The sequence below is a fragment of the Thermobia domestica genome, chromosome 2, assembly GCF_964235325.1.
Source record: "Thermobia domestica chromosome 2, izTheDome1.hap1.1, whole genome shotgun sequence".
NCBI classification, from domain to species: Eukaryota; Metazoa; Arthropoda; class Insecta; order Zygentoma; family Lepismatidae; genus Thermobia; species Thermobia domestica.
The window spans coordinates 43,024,552-43,044,100 of record NC_137455.1 but is presented as its reverse complement, the minus strand read 5'-3'; the positions used below and the strand labels follow the sequence as shown (position 1 = coordinate 43,044,100).

The 19,549-nt window shown below is 35.7% G+C and overlaps 1 protein-coding gene across 3 annotated transcripts in view; it reads right to left on the bottom strand.

Annotated features, from left to right (window-relative positions):
• Window positions 1–17,491, bottom strand: part of LOC145671517 (uncharacterized protein C13G5.2-like) — a 76,756-nt gene extending 59,265 nt beyond the window's left edge. Inside the window, exon 1 of one of the 3 annotated variants that reach the window (XM_081740713.1) lies at window positions 17,069–17,491. The gene's annotated coding sequence lies outside the window, so the exon portion shown is untranslated. The remainder of the gene's footprint in view (window positions 1–17,068) is intronic. The other 2 variants (XM_081740717.1, XM_081740709.1) reach the window with 2 other exon arrangements.
• Between the last annotated feature and the right edge of the window lie 2,058 nt (window positions 17,492–19,549).

Here is a 19,549-nt window from a genome sequence, read left to right as displayed (position 1 = left end):
GGTTTCACACTATGCTGTGTACACTTGTGAGTCATATGTACAAATGTCCATTCTCGTGAGCATGGCGCAAATACTCAGGGGTTGAGGGGGACATGTCTCCTCAATCTCAGAAACTGGGGAGACCGTCCTCCAATAATCCGATTTGAAATGTGTTTTTTTTTGGGGGGGGGAAATGTGATGATTGTGACCGATTGCCACCAGTGGCGAAGAGTGATAGTTTCAAGAGGGTAGGCCCAATGTTCTACTACCATTACTAATAATAATAACGATAATAATAATAATAATAATAATAATAATAATAATAATAATAATAATAATATTTATTATTATTATTATTATTATTATTATTATTATTATTATTATTATTATTATAAAACGAAACAGATTAGACATAAATATTTTACTACAGAAATACAAGAAGACGAATTCACATAAATTTAATGCAATTGTAGCTCATCGACAGCACTTATTCGATCCGGATCTCAATTTTCATAATGAAATTGACGTATCTGACTCATAGATGATCTTAATTCACCATAATGCAATTTAATTGTTTTAATTGGCGTGATCGGGTGGGGAAGATGGACTATCACATTATCTGCGCTTCACAAGAATCATATGTTGTTTAGTCTACATGTACTGAAACAAACTCTGCTTGTAAAATGTTGTATTTAATTATATTGTTCAAAACACATGACAAGCATTCAATCAAGATATTTTGTGTGTCACTTAATTCACTTTTAAAAACAGAATCAGACTTAAATATTTTTCTACACTGCTCATTATTTCAACAACTACAAATATATATATTTATACCAATGCATGCAGAACTCTCTTGCCCTCTGTTTGTTATATTTTCAACACAGGCGTTAGTCTTCGTTCCTTAATAACACATTAATTTTCAAAAGACCACTGACATAGAAGATTCTTTAATAAGAATTATACTACGTATATTCATATTCTCCACTTACTGACATTTTCTCTCATTCACTTTTGCAAATGTAAGAAAAAATTCACACAATATTTCAAAAACATACACTCTTTCTAATGAACTGTACGAGTCTGATTTCGTACGGGTTTGCGCCAACGCAGGGGAATAAAGGATCATTAGTTTGCGTTAATAGGCGTAGCGCCTTTAGAATTTCGTGTTCCAGTTTTTGCGTTGCGTTCGAGTACGCAAACTTTGCAAAGTTGGAACGGAATGGAGCCCACGTTATTTTGTTCTTTATTTGTTTGATATATCGAATCGAAATCTAAGGTCTCGAGAGAAACTAGTAGGTAGAAACGAAAGTCGATACGCGCTGAGGCCGGTCTCTTTCGCAGGTTATATGCTGGTGAATAAAACGTCATTTCCAACACGTTCTCTCGCGGGGTTTTCTGAGTAGCTTGGCGGTAATTCTACTGTCGCCTGAGACACTGCTCGTTGAGCCTCCTAGCAGTGGTGCCAACCACGATTTCTTTATCGAACTCTTTTTTCTACTTAGAAAATATCATGCATTCTGTGCAAAGAAAATAAATTAATTATAAATTATAATTTCTGAAAGTAAATGGGTAGGCCGGGCCTCAGGGCCTCTTACCACCCTTCGCCACTGATTGCCACAAAGGAACGTGAGATGAAATTGATGTCCCCCAGAGTAAGTCTCAAATCTGCCCGCCTCCCATTGTTGAAGACAACTCTTGTCCCCTGATTCTCCACAGCATTGTTTTTCAGCTTCATAAATATTTTAAACACCGATTTAAAAAAATATGAGAAGGAACTTACCCCCCTTCCCAATGCTGAAGACTTGCGCCGCTGCTCGTGAGTAGGGATGGTACTGACACCGAGACTAGTCTCGATCTTGTCTCGGTCTCGTCTGTAATTCGAGACAGAGATGTGCTTTCCCAAATAGAGATGAGACCGAGACGAACCCAAAGCTCGTGTCGATACACATACGTCCATTTTGTACTTTTGCACTTTTTGTCCGCCATACTAGATCCGGCATATTGCATTTTGCACTTTTAACATTGAATTCGTACTCAGAGACCACGAAAACCTCTACCTACTCACTTTCAGTTCCATAGCAATGTTTTGCATTTTGTCCGCCATCTTGGATCCGCCATTTTGAATTTTACACTTTTGGTGTCCGATTCATACATTCCAACGTCAAATATCTCTATATACTCAATTTCACATTCATAGCTTGTTTTTTGTCATTTGTGTCCGCCATCTCTAACAGCACAAGTTGTGCTAGGCACGTGCCATTTAAGTGTCCCAACTACTTTTTAGGTACTCGACACTTAGCACATATGATATTCATGTGCTAAGTATGCACTTCAGCTACCTACAGTTTTAGGTACTTGTTACACCTAATTGATATTTGCAACTATGTACCACGAATATAGCATTTATATACCTGGCTCAGTTTCGCACACTAACAGTCATTTGTTTTTATGTCGTCACTTGGGACATATATCTGTCATGTTCTACGTACGTCCTTTACTACATACTGTTTCAGATACCCGAACAGCACAAGATGTGCTAGACAATCGCCATTTAGGTCCACATTTGATGCATTTGTTGCTTCCTTTTCTAAGCGATTGTGTACTAAAAGTAGAGATGCAAAAAAGCCGGCTTTTTTGAATCGATGGTTTTTTTCACATAAAAAGCCGGCTTTTTTGGGAAAAAAACGAGAATTTTGGAAATTTTGGCTTTTTTCATTTTCATCATTTATCTATCTAAATAGCTTTCTTATAGTATATTCTATAGTTAGATAAGAATTTCATGACCTAAATGCAATATTTCGCTCTGAAATTCACCATCAACATGGGTGGAGCACATGTTTTACGAATTAAAGCTAACATGAAGAATGTAGTATTTGAGGGCAATTTTAGAGGCTATTTAACTTTATTTTAACTTTTGAGTTATCGACATCTCTTTTTTTTCTCTAGATCTAGAGTTTTTCTTCTCTAGATCATTTTAGTTTGTCATCCGTGTTTCATTTCTAAGAGCTTAGTACTCAAGCTTGTAGCGCCAAAGTTAAACTTGCTCGTTTTTCTATTTATCCGTCAAAGCGTACGTTTTTCAATATATCCGTCAAACCGTACTTCCAAATTTCTGTTATACTGTAGTTTTGAAGTGATTTAGCAATAATTTTCCGGACACAACCTTGAATACCAATTTATACAAATAATCAGAAGTGGATTTAGAAAAGTACTTTAGGAGGGGTTTTTCTGATTGTTTCGTTTTCTAAAAAACTCCTAATTTTATTTGGGAGGTGCTTGAAGTTTATGAGTACATGCATAACTAATATTTCGTTTCGTTTATATGTTTAGCAATAATCTTCCGGATACAACCTTAAAGATCATTTTATACTGAGAATCAGTGGCGGATTTAGAAAAGTATTTTGGGAGGGGTTTTTCTTACTAATGTTTAGTTTTTCTAAACATTTGTAATTTTTATTTGACGGTAGTTCAAAGTTTATGAGTAAAGGCATAACTAATAGATATTTCGTTTGTTGCAGACATTCCGTAACTTTGGGGAACGGGCTTCAGTCCGAAAGACCGCACCCCTAACCTTCGTAAAACTGTCACTGCTGGTAATTAGTAATAATAACGATTTAAAAACAATAAGAAAGGAAGTCGGCCAACTCACAGTACACGCACTATTTCTACATTCACAGATGGAATGAAGAAAAACTTTGTCAGAATGGTCGAATGCTGGTTAAATCCCGGACTTCCCGATAAAAGCGCAAAAGCTAATCACTCAGTCATGTTTGTTATGCAGTTGTATTTAGCTTAACTTAAATATATTCCGTAGTCCTTTTTGGGGGGGGAAGGGAGTTCCGTAATGATATGTTGAATCCCTCTTGTTAAAAATTCAGAAAACTTGAGGATTGGGTAAACCATGATGGTGGTTATGTAAAACTTAACTGTAGAATTTCAAGAATATACAGAACCAGAGGCTCTAGATGTGCAGTTTTTAAGTGTATCATATAAATCTAAGTATTTCTCTTATGTTTTATTTTAATTTTATTTTGTTTCAAAAAGAGGGTATGGAATATTTTGAAGTAAAAATACTACATACAATTTTGCTAGTTATTTGTGTATTTTTTTAAAAGAAGTGTTTACTTTTAGGGTTGGTTGGTTTACCCCAACTTTTTTTTTAATAACTGGTTTAAACCAAAAAAATAAAAAGAACGAAAAATGCGAATCGTGTGAACTTCATGGTGACGTTTCCAGATATCAAACCACCTGCAATAGTTTTATTTCCCTTTCACCTTTTAATCAAGGTATCCCATGTTCAATTCTCGGTCGAACCATAACCCTTCTTTCATGCGTAACCCAAGTAGCGGTTCAGATGTCAGTTTAAGCGAAAGTCTTCTCCTTGATAACCTCGGTATTTCGTAAAGATGTTAATCCTAAACATACGAAACGAAACCAAATTGTATATTCCTGCATGCCTAAATGCCTGTTGTTTTATAAAGAAGGCAAGATTGCTTAAATACTGTATATTGATAGAAGTTGGCAAAATTTATCGATTGCCTACGTAGCTTCCAACATCAGCTTGGATTGGACTTTCAATGATATCTACGCACTAAATTTGTAATTTAATACCTCAGTTTTAGCGTACTGATTATGATACGTTGACCTTTAAATTTTATATGCAAAGCAATAACAGGATTTTTCCGTTATTGTCTTACATTTCAAGTAATGACGGGATTTTCCCGATGGTTAGGGCGGGAATTTCTCAATTTAAGAAATTTACTGACCGGACTTCTTTAAGCTTATGGGAGTTCTTCCGGCATAACCCCGCTGTTGCATAGTAACACCAAGACGAAACAAACTTATTTCTGTGAATATGTAATACAAATACATAAAGCAAAGAATCTAAATAAAAAAAAACCTGGTTTAAACCAAAAAAGCCTGGTTTAAACACCCCCCAAAAAACGGGTTTTTGGCATTTTCAAAACCATGGTTCGTGCCAACTCTTCTTACTTTTGTATATAGGAGGTTAAAAAATTCTTATTATATACATTGGTTAATCCTTTGGAATTCATAATGTAAATATGTTGAAGAAAAATCGTTTGAAATATCTTTTCGAAATTCATAGTTTATTTTCGAGATTCTATATTATTATCAGCATCAACCACTAATTAAATGACTTTTTGTGTTATACAGAAGCGAAAGAAAGTCTGCTTTATCAATTTAAAGCAGAAACTTGAAAAAAGCCCAAAATTTCCCAAGCAAAAAAGCGAAGCAGAAAAAACCGAGTTTTTTTTCGAGCCCTTGCATCTCTAACTAAAAGCAATAAACGCATCAACTTTATTCGATGGCAACTATCGGCGATCATTTGAAAATGAATATGGGAGAACCATGAAATAAAGTAAATAGACACTTGTCAATGTGTTATAAAATAACATGGCGTGCAGATTTTATCTGATCCCAAACAATTATAGTCGAATATATGCGGTTAAAGAACACTCTGATTAGCCGAATGCAAAAGACGTCAAAAATTTATCCCTCTACAAGCGACATTCTCTTCATCGTCTCTGTGGCCAAGTCGGAAGAGACGCGGGTAGTAATCCAAAGGTTGATGGTTCGCGCCCACACTAGGGTAGTCCTATATTTCTTTTATTTGCTTAAAGTGTTGTTTAGACTCACCTTAATGTAAACACATTACGCATATAAGCGATTTAACATATTTTTGGGGAGTAATTTTGTGGTTCATTGACGCTTACGGCATGGGGAACATACTAGACACGTTCCCCAGGTACATGTCAGGGATGTGCTAGGGGCGGACATAGACTGTGACTATCACTTATCATCCATACGATTTCTTTCTCAGAAGTATATAAGGCACATTCTGGGTACATTCCCATGTACTGTACCTGAGGGAACATGATAGGCATATACCTGCTATGTAATTGTGCCGTTAGGGATGTTGAACTCGTTTTTTGATTTGTAAACATTTGATATCAGATTTGTATTCAGCTACCTTTGAAACCTATATTGACCCTATACTGTACCACATCTCAAAACAATTACATCATAGTTTTCTATTTTGTCCATTTTTTCTGGTGTTTCGAAGGTACTATGTTTTGATCTTCAAATGGTTGCCACGCGCCCTACAGGCCCCATTCAAGCGAGATATTTCACATAAGAGATGTACTCAGTGTGACCTTTCCAAAGATATATAACACACGTAGATCCCTGTGTATCACTTCAAGTACTTCCGTTCTGAGTAACCGTGGCCCCAAGAAAGAATACGGCTTTAAAGGTAGTACGGAATTCAATGAAACTAATTTTGCCCAATAAAATCCAATTTTCCTCAACAAAAGGTGCAGTTTTACTATACGGATCCACAGATTGTAAAATGTACAGAAAAACTTCGGGAAGTCTTTAATTTTCCCATTTTATGTCGAGAGCTGAACCCAACAAACCCCTGCGGGGCTTCTAACCCGTTCCTATTCCTACAGCTACTTCTACTCCTCCTCCTCCTCCTCCTACTACTACTACTACTACTACTCCAGAGTTGGCGTGGGTCAATATAAACTTGACCCACCACCCACCGTGACCCACTCTGAGCCAAAACCCACCGTGACCTATCACACACCGTGGCCCACTCTGACCCACCACCCACCATGACCCACTGTGACCCACTCTGACCCACCACCCACCATGAACCACTCTTATCCACTGTGACCTACTCTGACTCACCAAAATCCATCATCATCAACTCTGAACTCTGAACACGATCCACAGTCTCTTCTGTACTGACTAAAGAGTTTATACTTGTAATAAAACAAGACTGAAATTGTCACTAATCGGAGTTTGAATTTCTAGTCAATCGCTCAAGCACCACTCGGTTACAATTAACGGTGAATTTGACCTTTACGATATAATATGGTAAAGTGTTTGTCAGTGAGGAAATTGAAACAGTCCGAGATGGAGTGAAATCAGTGTGTGCCTAAAATATACTTGTACTAAGAGAGTATTCTTGCAAGCACTGGCGGATCCACGTGGGGGGCGGAGGGGGCGACCGCCCCCCAAAAGATGTTTTTTTTTTTTTTTACTTTCAGCATTTACTGTTGAGAAATACAAATATGGTCTTTTCCCGACCGATCCAATCTGTGTAACAAGCCTAGCAGAGTCTAATCAAAATGTGTGGTACATAATAGTACTTAATACAGACATATTTGATTTGTGAATACTTCTGTCCCTAGTTCCTTGAAGCCGCCACCATTATCCCCAAAGTAGCGAGAATATAATTCATTCGACGGAAGAACAGCTGTAGGAAGGAGAGAAAGATGGCTAACTCTCTGAACTAAAAATGTATATTTTAGAATTGTGTTTTAGAGAAAGAAATGGAAATGGAATTCGGTTTCCGAAACTTCAATTACCTTTACCTTGAATAAACATAATTAGAGTCTTCAGCGTTCCTTACCGAAAAACTCTTTGAATCTGAAACTTTTTAGTTGGTTGATAGATTGATATGTATTTATGTCGTTTGTCAAAAGCGATGCTTTAGAGAACGAAAACTAGAGTTTAAGTTGAATCTGAACCATTGTACTGCGTTTGATGCATACACACCTGGAATCAAACCACAGAACCTCATGCATCAAAGATCAAAGGTAGCTTTGCTAGCTACTAGATCAACAAAGAGAGCAGTGTCTCTTGGGGTAAAACACGGAAACTTTAGGAAGGCATCAGGGATTCATTGTGACTTTTAATAGCATTTAATCTTTTCTTGGGAAATAACACAAGCTGTTATTGTAATTCATATATAAAAGACGAAGTCCTGAGTGAAAAACTGATCTTCGCACAGGCCAAACCGCTTGAGCTAGAAACTTGAAATTCGGACAGTAGAAAAGATTTGTGACGTAGGGTATCACTAAGAAAGGACTTTTTTGGAAATTCGAAGAAAGGAAGGGGCAATGAGGTGGAAATTATTTTAATAAGGTGGCCATCTCTCCGAATCCCTTAAGGTTAGAGACTTGAAATTTGATATTTGGATTTCTCATTTAAAATTATTTGACACGCGTTTCAACGTTTTTTGATAATTTATTAAAATAAGGGAAAAGAGGTGGAGGAATTACAATTATTATAATATGATATCAATATCTAAGAATCTTTGAAGGTTAGAAACATGAAATTTACCAGGAACAAGAAAGGACGTAGATTTGATTTTGTGCTGTACTTTTTACAGAGATGGACTGCAAGGTGACTAAGACCGTTCTGTGGGTTTCCGCTCGTCATGGTTTTTGCCCATAGTCATTTTCAACTCGTGGGTACTCCCCGAAAGTCATGAGTCTGAGTCTACAGTTGAACTCCTTGGATGTATCTGAATCGCAAACAAAATCAAGAAAGATGAATGAACTCAAAAAATAAAAAAAGTTTTGAGTTTGCTTTTCTAAATTTTTAAATGAAACAAAAGGGCACAACCACAATCGTAAACAAATGTGTATATATAGTATATTTTAATAAACAGTTATATATTATGCATACTATATTTGCTTTGTTTGTTTAACGTCCCACCGTTGTGCCAAGACAGGTAAAGGAGACGTGGACCTACTGATTATAATGGAATCCCACATTTTTTCGTTTAACTGTAATCCCACCGGGAATCGAACCCAGGACCACGCTCACCAAAGGTAAGTGTGTTAGCCATTAGGCCAAAAGGGGTTCATATTATATCTGAGATGAAAGAAAACTAAGTTATACGTATTTTATTCTCCACTGTAATTTCGTTTAACGGTGAAATTTTCAATATTAAATTTTAATTTGCATTTTTGAAATATCTGATAATGTCAAATAATATCGCCAGTCGGTATGTAAAAGAAGCATGGTTTGTGCGCAGTAATGAACGGAAATGTCATTTTGGTTTTACATTTCTGATCTTTCGTTCATTTTATTGTAGGCTTTGCTAATCTTCCAAAGGATTTTTTTTTATTATTATTATTATTATTATTATTACTATCTATGCATTATAATGGCTTATATTGTGATTCCATATAATTTTAATTCATGTTAAACGTATACACATTTCGTACTAGATTGACAAAATTTCTGTTGAGTTTTTATAAGAGAACACTTAGTATTGATATTTTTGTTATTACATTATTTGGAGTATTTTATTGAATAAATTATGCACTTTCCTTTGTAGTAACTAGTAATTTATATGGTTAAGGAGTACTGCAATATATTTATATAGAATTTATATTTACAATTCATTTCTTTATATGTTACTGCTGTAGTTTGACTTCAAACCGTCGCTCTGGGTTCCTGTTAGTAGTTCAATAGTGTTTAAATCCAGTGATGATTAGTATTATGCATCCGAAAGTGTATCCATTCCATTCTCCTGTACTTGATCTGTGCTCTTGAGTGAGCAGGTTATTTCTTTTAAGGGAAAAACCATAACATTTTTATTTCGGAAAAAAACACGAAAATCATGTTCGGGCAATCGCCAAGGGGAATATTCACGGTGCCACTATAACATCCTTGGAGTTCAGTTTGAATATCATATTTTTTCTTTTAAATTTTCAATCTGCTGAATTATATCCTGCTATAAATAGAAATGAATGCAAGCTTTCCTATGTTTTGGCCCACTTGGAACACTGTGTACTATATACTACTGAACATCACTTTATAATTAATTATTGTATTATTTTTAAGCTACCAAGAAATGCATAGAAATATCATAATGCCTTTTCTAATTTGTTAACATTCTGTATTATTCTTTATGCATGTATACCGTTATCTATTTTTGCGTAGACCGGCCCTTTTTTTTTTCAACTGTTGTCCCGCAATTGTTATTCAAAATATAAATTATTAGAGCAAATTGTACACTCTTTCGTTAAAATGAATGCCATTGTCAATATAGTATTTTGTTTTGTACAAGTACTGTGCAAGACAGCGCATCTGATATATGGCGGAGACTATCTGTGAAGTGAATCATGACACCGCCACGCCTCTAAAACGGAAGTGCATATTTAATTTAAGTCGACAGAATGAATACACTTTCATTTAAAAAAAAAAAAAAAAAATGCAAATTCGGATCCCAAATGAAATCTGGGAATCAGGTTTACCCCCCCTTCCTTCAGCCCCGGATTCATTAGCGTCCCATTCTTGCAAACTAAAATTATGGTCACCTTGAGTCTACACTCATCTTCCAGGAAGCGAACCGCCCCCTCCAAACGATCCTTCTGGATCCGCTAGTGCTTGCAAGTGTTAATTTCTGAACGCATTCCAAAAGAAACTTCTATTCGCAGGAAAATACCCCTGTACAATATGGAAAAGGTTATGGTTTCTCAGTTCACAGTATTTTTCTCACAAAAGACTTGAAAAATCAGTTGTTCATAGTGTATAAAGGTGCTTGGGTACCCTATGTGAGAGCATCTCCATAGAGTATGCTCACAATTGTAATTTGTGTAATCACGAAAACACCACGTTAAATTTAAGTTACAAATATGCATTATTGCAATTATTATGAATACCATTTATTCAAAGTAGTTTACCTAAAGTAAAGAAGAGAATTACGAAAATTAGGCACAAAGTTGAATAACACAAATAAGCCATTAGTAATACAAATATACATTTTCCGTTAAAACAAATCTGAAATCGGGTTTATTTCTTGTTGGTAACTTTTTCGTGGTAAATCATCCGCAGCGGAATGATGTTCATCCTTCAGCCAAGAAATAACTAGCTCGTCTACTTCGAGCTTGTCTAGCGGTGGGCCATTAACATTGATGAACAACAAGTTAGACAATGTTTGAGTACTTAGTCTATTTCTAATATCAGTCATCTGTAAATTCATAAGGGGGAAATCCTCGTTCGCACTCTGTCGTGGAAATTGATAATACTTCTACCCGATTTCTGCAACTTCTCGCCGACAATTTGCTTGTTAGACTTAAGGCTGATAACGATTTTTCTCGGTCAGTTTTGAAATACTCAGCAAGAAGTATCATCTCTCTATCACCATACAACATCTTTTCCACATCGACCATGTCAGTTGGCAATGTCGACTCATTCAGAACAGAAACTTCATCTATCACACCTTCGAAAGTTAATCTTTTGCATAAGTATCAATTAAAGCCTGATAAAGTGACGATTTCTTATTTGTTTATAAATTTAATTTTTGTAATTACACATGAAGGTTTGATGCCATTACCAAGTTCCCTCCCCCGTCTAGAAAACGGAAGGGAACGAGGTTCCTGGAAAGTGTTCAGAGGTGAATGGGAATTTCCCTCCTTCTTCCCCTTCAATTGCCGATGTTTGCCATGTGCCAAATTACGAGGAATTTCAATTAAATTATCATAGTATAATTATTTCCTTGTTGAATTATCGATACTTTTCAGTGGAAAAAAGGATGAAATGTGAAAATTCCAAATCAAGGTAAGTAGACCAACGTAAAGGGGAAAAAAGATGTAAAATTTTCCATATAATTATGCTTACAATCCAAACTTAAAATTTCCGTGTAATTAAGCTTACAGTACAAATTTTATGCCTATTTTTCTCACAACTTTATGGGTTGATTGTCTGTGCTGTAAGCGTTCCATATAATAAACATAAGCTTAAGCAATTACTATAGTAGAAAGCAATTGATATATGAAGCCAAGCATTGTATTTTTTGTTTCTGATTTTTTTCTTAAATAACATCGATCGTTTTCCATCATTTTTACAAACCAACTCACTATCAATTTTCCATATATAGAAAGTGCCCCCCCCCCTAATAAAGGAGAATTTTAAAAAAATACTAGGACACATTCTGTTTATTTTCAATAAAGAGTTAGTACACTGAATTTCAGCTCCATAAGTTTAACGGCGTGCGAGCTACTAATTTTTTCCGCAAAAATTCGGATCCTCACTACCTCCTTAGGATATTATGCATTATAATGAAAGCAATATAATATTCCAGTTTGGATTAAGACCTAACTTATACCAAAAGTAATTTCATTTGACTTTGCAATTTGACCGTGATGATCAGGCACACATAGTTCCATTCATTTTTTTATATATATATAATAATTTATATATTACAGTGATTCAAAACTGTATTTTTTCCAGTAGTTAGCTCCTCTAAAAACTCACAGGTGTCGAAAGCCAAGTAGTAGTATAAGTCCTATTGCTATTATTACAATTAAAAATATAAATATCCAAAAGTGCCTGAAGTTCTTTTTTCACTTGATTAGATATACTCACCTCAGGTAAGTCGACAGAAACAAATGGAAAAGGAAGAGAAATGGAGGTCTTGGAAGTAAAACGAAGACAAATTTACCAGTCTTCAGAAGATACTGTCTACAATGCAGTGAGCAGAGTGGGTCGGGAGATCATACTGAGTCGGTGGGTCGCAGTAGGTCATGGTGGGTGGTGGGTCACATGATGTTGACCCACGACCCACTGACCCACTCAAAAACGACCCACTGACCCATTCTATCTCTGACTACTACTACTACGTTTTCCAGGGTGGGCAAAAACCATGTTTTTTATTGAAAAAACCAAAAAACCCGGTTTTTTGGTTTAAAGCAGTTTTTTTTTCTTTAAGTAATTTACTCTATGTATTTATATCACATATGGACAGAAATAAGTTTGTTTCACTTTGGTGTTATTGTGCAACAACCGGGTTGTTCTGGAACGGATCACATAAGGTTAAAGCGGAGTCCAAACCGTTTCTCGTCTCTTACGTCCGAAACAAATTGAACTTGAAACCGGGACTAACTGGCCACACTGTAACCAATAACCGTGAAAATAAGTGCCTCGTACCATAAAAAATATACGGTTTACCGTTTTACCGTAGGAGACCGTTTTCCTGTCAGATGCTTGTGTCGGGCATGCGCATTGGAGAGAAAAAGCACATGTTCGAAGCGAGGATTGATGGCGCGTAGGTTCGGATGTGTTGTGCTTTGTTATGTTTTGTTTCTTTCTTTCTTTTGTTTGTTTGTTTGTTTGTTTAGTGTGTGGTTTTCTGGTGTGATATATACAATAGGCCTACCACTGTTAAAGATATTCTGGAAATTCAACATTAAGCAAGGTAATGTATGGGAAAGCACCATGTTAATATTTGAACTTTGTTCGGTGACAAACAAAACTTTAGTTGGCTATCGTGGCAAGCAGATCGCTCCAAAGTGCAACGATTCAAAACGAAGAAGCTGCTGGATGTATAAAGTCTTATGTTAATGTAGCCAACTACGAGTGGTTTGTGAAGCTAGAATTAGAATCACAATGTTAAATACTTATAATAATAATAATAAAAAAAAAACATTTAGGAAAAGTGCTTCGTAGTTTACCGTAACAGCATTACATAAATTGTGTTGCATCAACTGGAAGTTTTCATGTTACAGAAACAAAAGTATACTGTCACTCATGTGTGCCCGCAGGAGGTCGCTCCCCTAGCTAGTGAAAACGTATTAAATTTCTTAATACAAATAAAAAATATCAGGGTATATAGTGACCAGGGAGTTGAGTCCCCTAGAAAATTTTCATTGGGCGCCCATGCTGTCATTATTTTTTCTGAATAAATAAATTGTTAGATTTGAAAAATATTTCTGTAAATGTTTTTATCTTTAATTTTGTTCTGAGTACCTATAATCTGTTCTGGTGTCTTGTTAATACATTTGAGCGTTTACTAGTCTAAATATGTAAAATTCGATACTCTGGAAGTTTGGTGACTTTTTTTTTTTTTTAAGCATTGATGCCACTGTTACATAATTATGCAAACACGTATTTATTAATTTGAGATAGCGGATACTGGATACTGTAGGCAGTGTTGTGAGAAGTCATATGGTTTTACACTTGTTTAGTCGTAGGCCTACTTCTGATCATTTTAAGCTATGTTGTCGAGTGCCTGCTTGGTTATCTGAAACCGTAATAATGCGACTAATCGAATGAATCGCTGATTAGAATATTTGAGGTCTATTAGTCTACTGGTACTTATAGCGAAAATACATGCAATAAAGTTAGTCTTAACACTGTAACAGAATATCGATTTATGAATATCTTAAGAGGGCATGGATACATCCCTTCCAACTACATCTTCAAAGCGTGCGAAAACTCAGCTATAAAATTCAAGATTATTATTTTTATTTTACTTTTATTTTTTATTTATTTATTTATTTACTTATTTTTTTTTTTTTTTTTGTATGTAATATCGAATCCTCTTCTGGTGTTTTGTTCAATACATGACAAAATTAGTAATTTTGAAAAGAAAAAGCAATGTATGTTCAAGATGATATCAGAACAAGGGTTCGATATTACAAACTAAGAATTAATTTCAACTTTTATTCTTATGGATATTATGCACGTCGTAGGTGCAACGCTTCTTTCGTTCACTTTTGTTTTCTTTAGTTAAGTAGTCTTTAACAGCAGTGGAACAGTGTGCACTCTAGTTGCATCCATCCAGCAAAAATTATTGCTAGCCACTCTGTGTACTGATACAGTTTCCAGCAATTCGATGAAAATTGGGTCAATATATATTGACCAGCAAGAATTCTTACTGGATCTAGCAAGAGGGCACAGGTGTGTTATTACCGTAAATCTTGTACGGTAATAACACACCTGTGCTTTTTTAAAAAAACGATCCCTAAATTTTATGGTAAATTACCATAAAATATACGGTACCAAATTTGTTTCTAAACACGGTCAATATTATTTTGCTTCTAAATATACGGTCTGCCGTTTTTATGAAAAAACGGTGGTCCGTAAAATTTAGGGTAATCGGATGGCAGCGAGAGTTGACGGTAATCGGTCAGTAAATTTAAGGCGAAATTTTTTACAGTGCACAACTGCGATACGTCTGCAGACTCACTCACGAAGAACTCCTGATACGTTGTACTGCTCTTTACATACTTTTAATATAATTGTCTAATTGTGAAGTCATTTGAGAAGGACAAAAAGATAAACAGTTGCACAAGTGAAACCATTATACAGAATTACATATGGACAATTTCAAAATACTGCAGAGTACAGAACTAATTAAGTCCAAGTTAGTTCACTACAACTTTGATTAGTCCAAGTTAAAGAAATACGACGACTTAATTTGCGTATCAGTAAGAAAAGTGAATAAAGATAAGAATTATTTGAGTCCACTTTGGCTCTGACCCATCTATACATAAATAGATACCAAAGATATTTCAGTAAATGCCTCTGGTGGGGTTTGTATGATCCCCCTCCCCAAAGTACGGTATTTCGATGTATATTATCAATAGCAAACATTACTAAAACAATGCAATATTTAGAATTTTCCTTTGATTGCAATTACATCAGGGCCGTACCGTGGGGGGGCGAGCGGGGCAATGGCCCCGGGCGCCGAAATAAGGGAACGAAAAATTCGGGAGAGAAAAAAAGAAAAAAAAGATAGGAAAAATTTCTTGGAATATATGTGTGGGGGCGCCGTCGTATACTCTCGCCCCAGGCGCTGATTTTCCACGGCACGGCCCTGAATTGCATAACAATAATAACAAATTATAAAAAAATCACAAAAGAAACATTCATAACCTTACAAAAAAAAAGTTGATTTTGTAGTATAGGGCTAATTTCTTTGAGTAATGAATGGGGAATATAATACGAATAATATGTGGGAGTGACACGCGATAACCCACAAATGTGTGTGTTGAAGATTTTACGAAAACACACTTTTACAAACATTTTTCGTTTTTTGGTTCAAACCAGCCAACCCTGACATATACTATGGATTCGTATAGTAAAACTGCACGCAATAAAACCCATTGGGCTGATTTTTAAAAACTTTTTTTGACATCCTGCTTTAAATTGAATTTGATACTAATATCAGTAATTTTGAACATATTTTTCACGCCCCACCAACCCCCATCAAAATGGTTAATAAAGTTGGATTTGAAAGGCTTTCGAAATATTATTATTGATCCCAGTGCCCCTAAAACTATGAATTTAAGACTAATATTATGGGCATGTTATTTTCCACGTCCCCCCGCCAAACACTCCAAGATGACGAGGGCTAAAATTGGACTTGAACTGCATCAATAATACAAAATTATCCATCTTAGAGATCTCGAAAACTGCGTGTATAATCTCCTTTTATGCATACATGTTGACCCCTGTGCCGAAATTTGAAAAACAGGTTTTCGTACAGAATAAGATCAGATGATGATCTCTCCGTGGTGTTTCTAGACAACTACTATCTATGCGAAAAGCTGATGATAGACGGATAGACAGACAGACATATATAAATTTTATGGGCCTATGTTTAGCAGAAGGGGTCTAGCTCTTTTTTCTAAAAAATGTTACAATTTTGGTAATTTCTGTTCACACTAGATTAGTTTGCGTTAAGTTAGGTTAGTTTAGGCATGTTATGTTCGTGTAGAGGTCCAGCATAATTTTCCAAAAAATAGAATAGAATTTCGCTTATTTCTACAATACTAATATTAAGTACTTGCATCATCCATTTCTCCTGTAAATTTTGTGTTTTTTACGTGCTTCTGGACCCCTTCTGCTAAACATAATCCATTTTATGTATTAGTGTACATTAACATCGTTAAGAGTACATTGCCCTTAGCATATTGCCACTTGTTTATAAAATATTCTATAAATAGGAAATCGTTTCTGACTATACAAGGAAAAAGAGGGCTTAAGTTTAGAGTTGCCCCTCCAGTCTGAAGGTGCCCTTGGACTTTGCAACATACAAAAAACAATGCTTAACGTATTAAAAATTGTTACATTTCACGTAACTTCAGTACTCCGTGGGCTTCACAAAAATTTAAAAGTTTTTCTTCATTATTTTTGCGCATCCGTTACACCTGTTTGCCATATATGCCATATTTTACAACTACCATGCTGCTGAAACCTTCCGCGAATACTTCCGCATCCGGCAAATAGTACTAATTTTCACATATCTTTTCTCGCATTAAACATAACTCTCCTGCCGAACTTACATTCCTAAACATCAAATAAAAACTTGAAATTATCATTTCTTATCTCATTTCTCCTGTAAATTTTCCTGATTTTTATAAAAAGCGGAGGGGTAACTCTAAACTTAACCCAAAAAGAGTTACCATTAAAAAAAAAAAAAAAATCTTAAAACTTATTAGATTAAGAATTTCGTATGTTCCCCAAAACTTACCTAATGTTTTCTGAAGATGCTATTACTTTCGATGCTCGGTGAAGAAAATAAGTTGTCTGAGATCTTCCACTTTGATGAAACTAAAAATCGGCAATAATTCACTTTATAACTTAAATTGGTGCTTTCACTAAAATAAGCTGTTATTTATATTAGCTGAAAATTTACACTTCCGTTTTAACATAATGATATTGTACGTTAAAATTGCTTTCACTACTGAGCTTGGTGAAAGCAGTCTGTCTGTGATCAATAATCAATGTGGCTGCCACCCGTAACGTTTCATTCATGTCGTATTTTTGATCCCAAAACACCATCTTTAAAGAAAAAAATTTTAATCCTCCTGAGAGAAATAAGTAAATTTAAATGTTAAATGTAAAAAACTATATATTAATCAATTCTGCTACAATGTGTAGTGAAAGAGAATATCTGGTCTCTAAAACGGGATTGTCCCGTTCTCAGTTTTGCCAACTTTAGCGGTTTCTTGCTGTCTGACTGCCTTCTTTTTAAACTTCGACCAAGGTTTATTGGGTGTGTGCCAGCTACTGTCATGTGCGCTATATACTGTAAGTAGTAATGAACCTTATGCAAAATCGTTTTGACGTATGATTAGCGTCATATTAAAGGCCTGTCTACTGCAGAAAACGTATGTTAGTTGAATTCTTTAGTATGGCACTAATCACGCGTCAGAACGACTCTGCATAAGGCCCGATATCTTAATGTAAAAATTGTTTTCAAATACTTTCAATAAAGTTAACACAGACGCATGTCTGAATTGAGGGGCCGCGGTGGCTAGAGCGTTCACCTCTGGTGCATGAAGTGCCTGGTTCGATCCCAACTCGCGCCAAGTGAACTTTGTGTTGGACAAACACCGTGTGCGTGTGTGGGTTCTCTCACTCTCTTCATTCCACCTTTCATTCATTTCCCACCATAATCGTGGGACGTAAAACTCAAAAATTTTTGCATGTCTGAATTGCTGGTTTTCATTTATAAATTGTAGTTTGTAATATTGTTTGTCTTATTTAAGTAATAACTAACTGAACTGACCGTTCTCCGCACGGGGAAACAGGTTTAAGGAAAATATTTGAATCCCTTTCTCCCTTAGGACATTTATTTTAATGAAAATGTAATGATAAATGTACAGGAGATACGCTACTTTTAGCGTAATGAAATTACTTTTGACATTTTACTCCCCATTCGCCCTCCCTATGCGGATGAGGTTGAACTTTGACTTAAACGGAGTTGTGAACGTCACTGTTCAATTCAGCGATCCCGAGAAATACGTCTTGCTTACTGATATCGGTCGTTTTGGATTAGTTACACTGAGAAAAAAAATGTAGGTGGCATACGTAAAGAGGTAGGTTACATACGTAATTCCTGTAGTTTTTGGACAACGTACAGCAGACGTATAACTGAAAACGCATGTTTTATAATACTTTCAGTACAAGTGTTCCATCTATACAGTACGTACTTTCCGTATGTAACAATACAGGCGGTCAGGATATTACATACAAATATACGTATATAACATACAGCTGAGGAATGTAACATAAGTATAGGCATGTGATATACGGAAAACTGTTAGATGTCAGACATCCTGCAACGTCATGATGAAACAACTAATTGCAGTGCATATGTAGCATATGGATAACGTATGCTCCGCCCTGATTTCTGTAGTAAGCAAGAGGATACCGTATATTTGTACAATATACCGCTGTCCGGAGAACGGATTTTTCTCAGTTTATATATGTCACCCACTTCTTCTAACTCCCACAGTAGGTCTACTTTTCCAATTGTAGGTCATATGCTTGCTAAGTTTGGTTGAAATTGCTTCAAATATTCCAGATTTACGTTGGAATATACTTGTATAGTAATTACGTTCATACAAATACACACACACACACACACACACACACATATATATATATATATATATATATATATATATATAGGCGCCGACTTTGGGGGGCAGGGCACATTTGGCCCCCCCAATATTTAAAGGTGGGGTCCTCGCCCCCCCCCCCCCCAATATAATCCAGTTGAGGAAGAATTACCAAAGAGGAGCAAGAATTTCTGTCGTAAATTACGTCGTGCCTTTAATTCAATATTAGGAACAGCCTTCTTATTCGATAAAAAGCACCGTTTTCAAATCGGCGTTTAACCTTTTTAGGATTTTCACTTTTTGAGGTAAATTTTAGACTTTCACTCAAACAGCTACTGCTTCCTTACTATTTACCGTAGGATCATGGTTCATACCTCGTTTTTCTCAGGACGGATCATACTTTCCAACGGTACCACTCTCTTGTCCGTATTGTACACCAAAAATAAGAAAATTGAAAAAAATGAGCTTTTTCGAAAAAAAATCGAAATTTTTGTGCCCCTCTGGCCCGGGCCTGGGTTCACGTAGGAATCTGAATCTTTTAAAAAAAAATCTTGTTATATACAAAATACGTGCGCAAAATTTCGTTCTTGTATCTTGAAAACTGA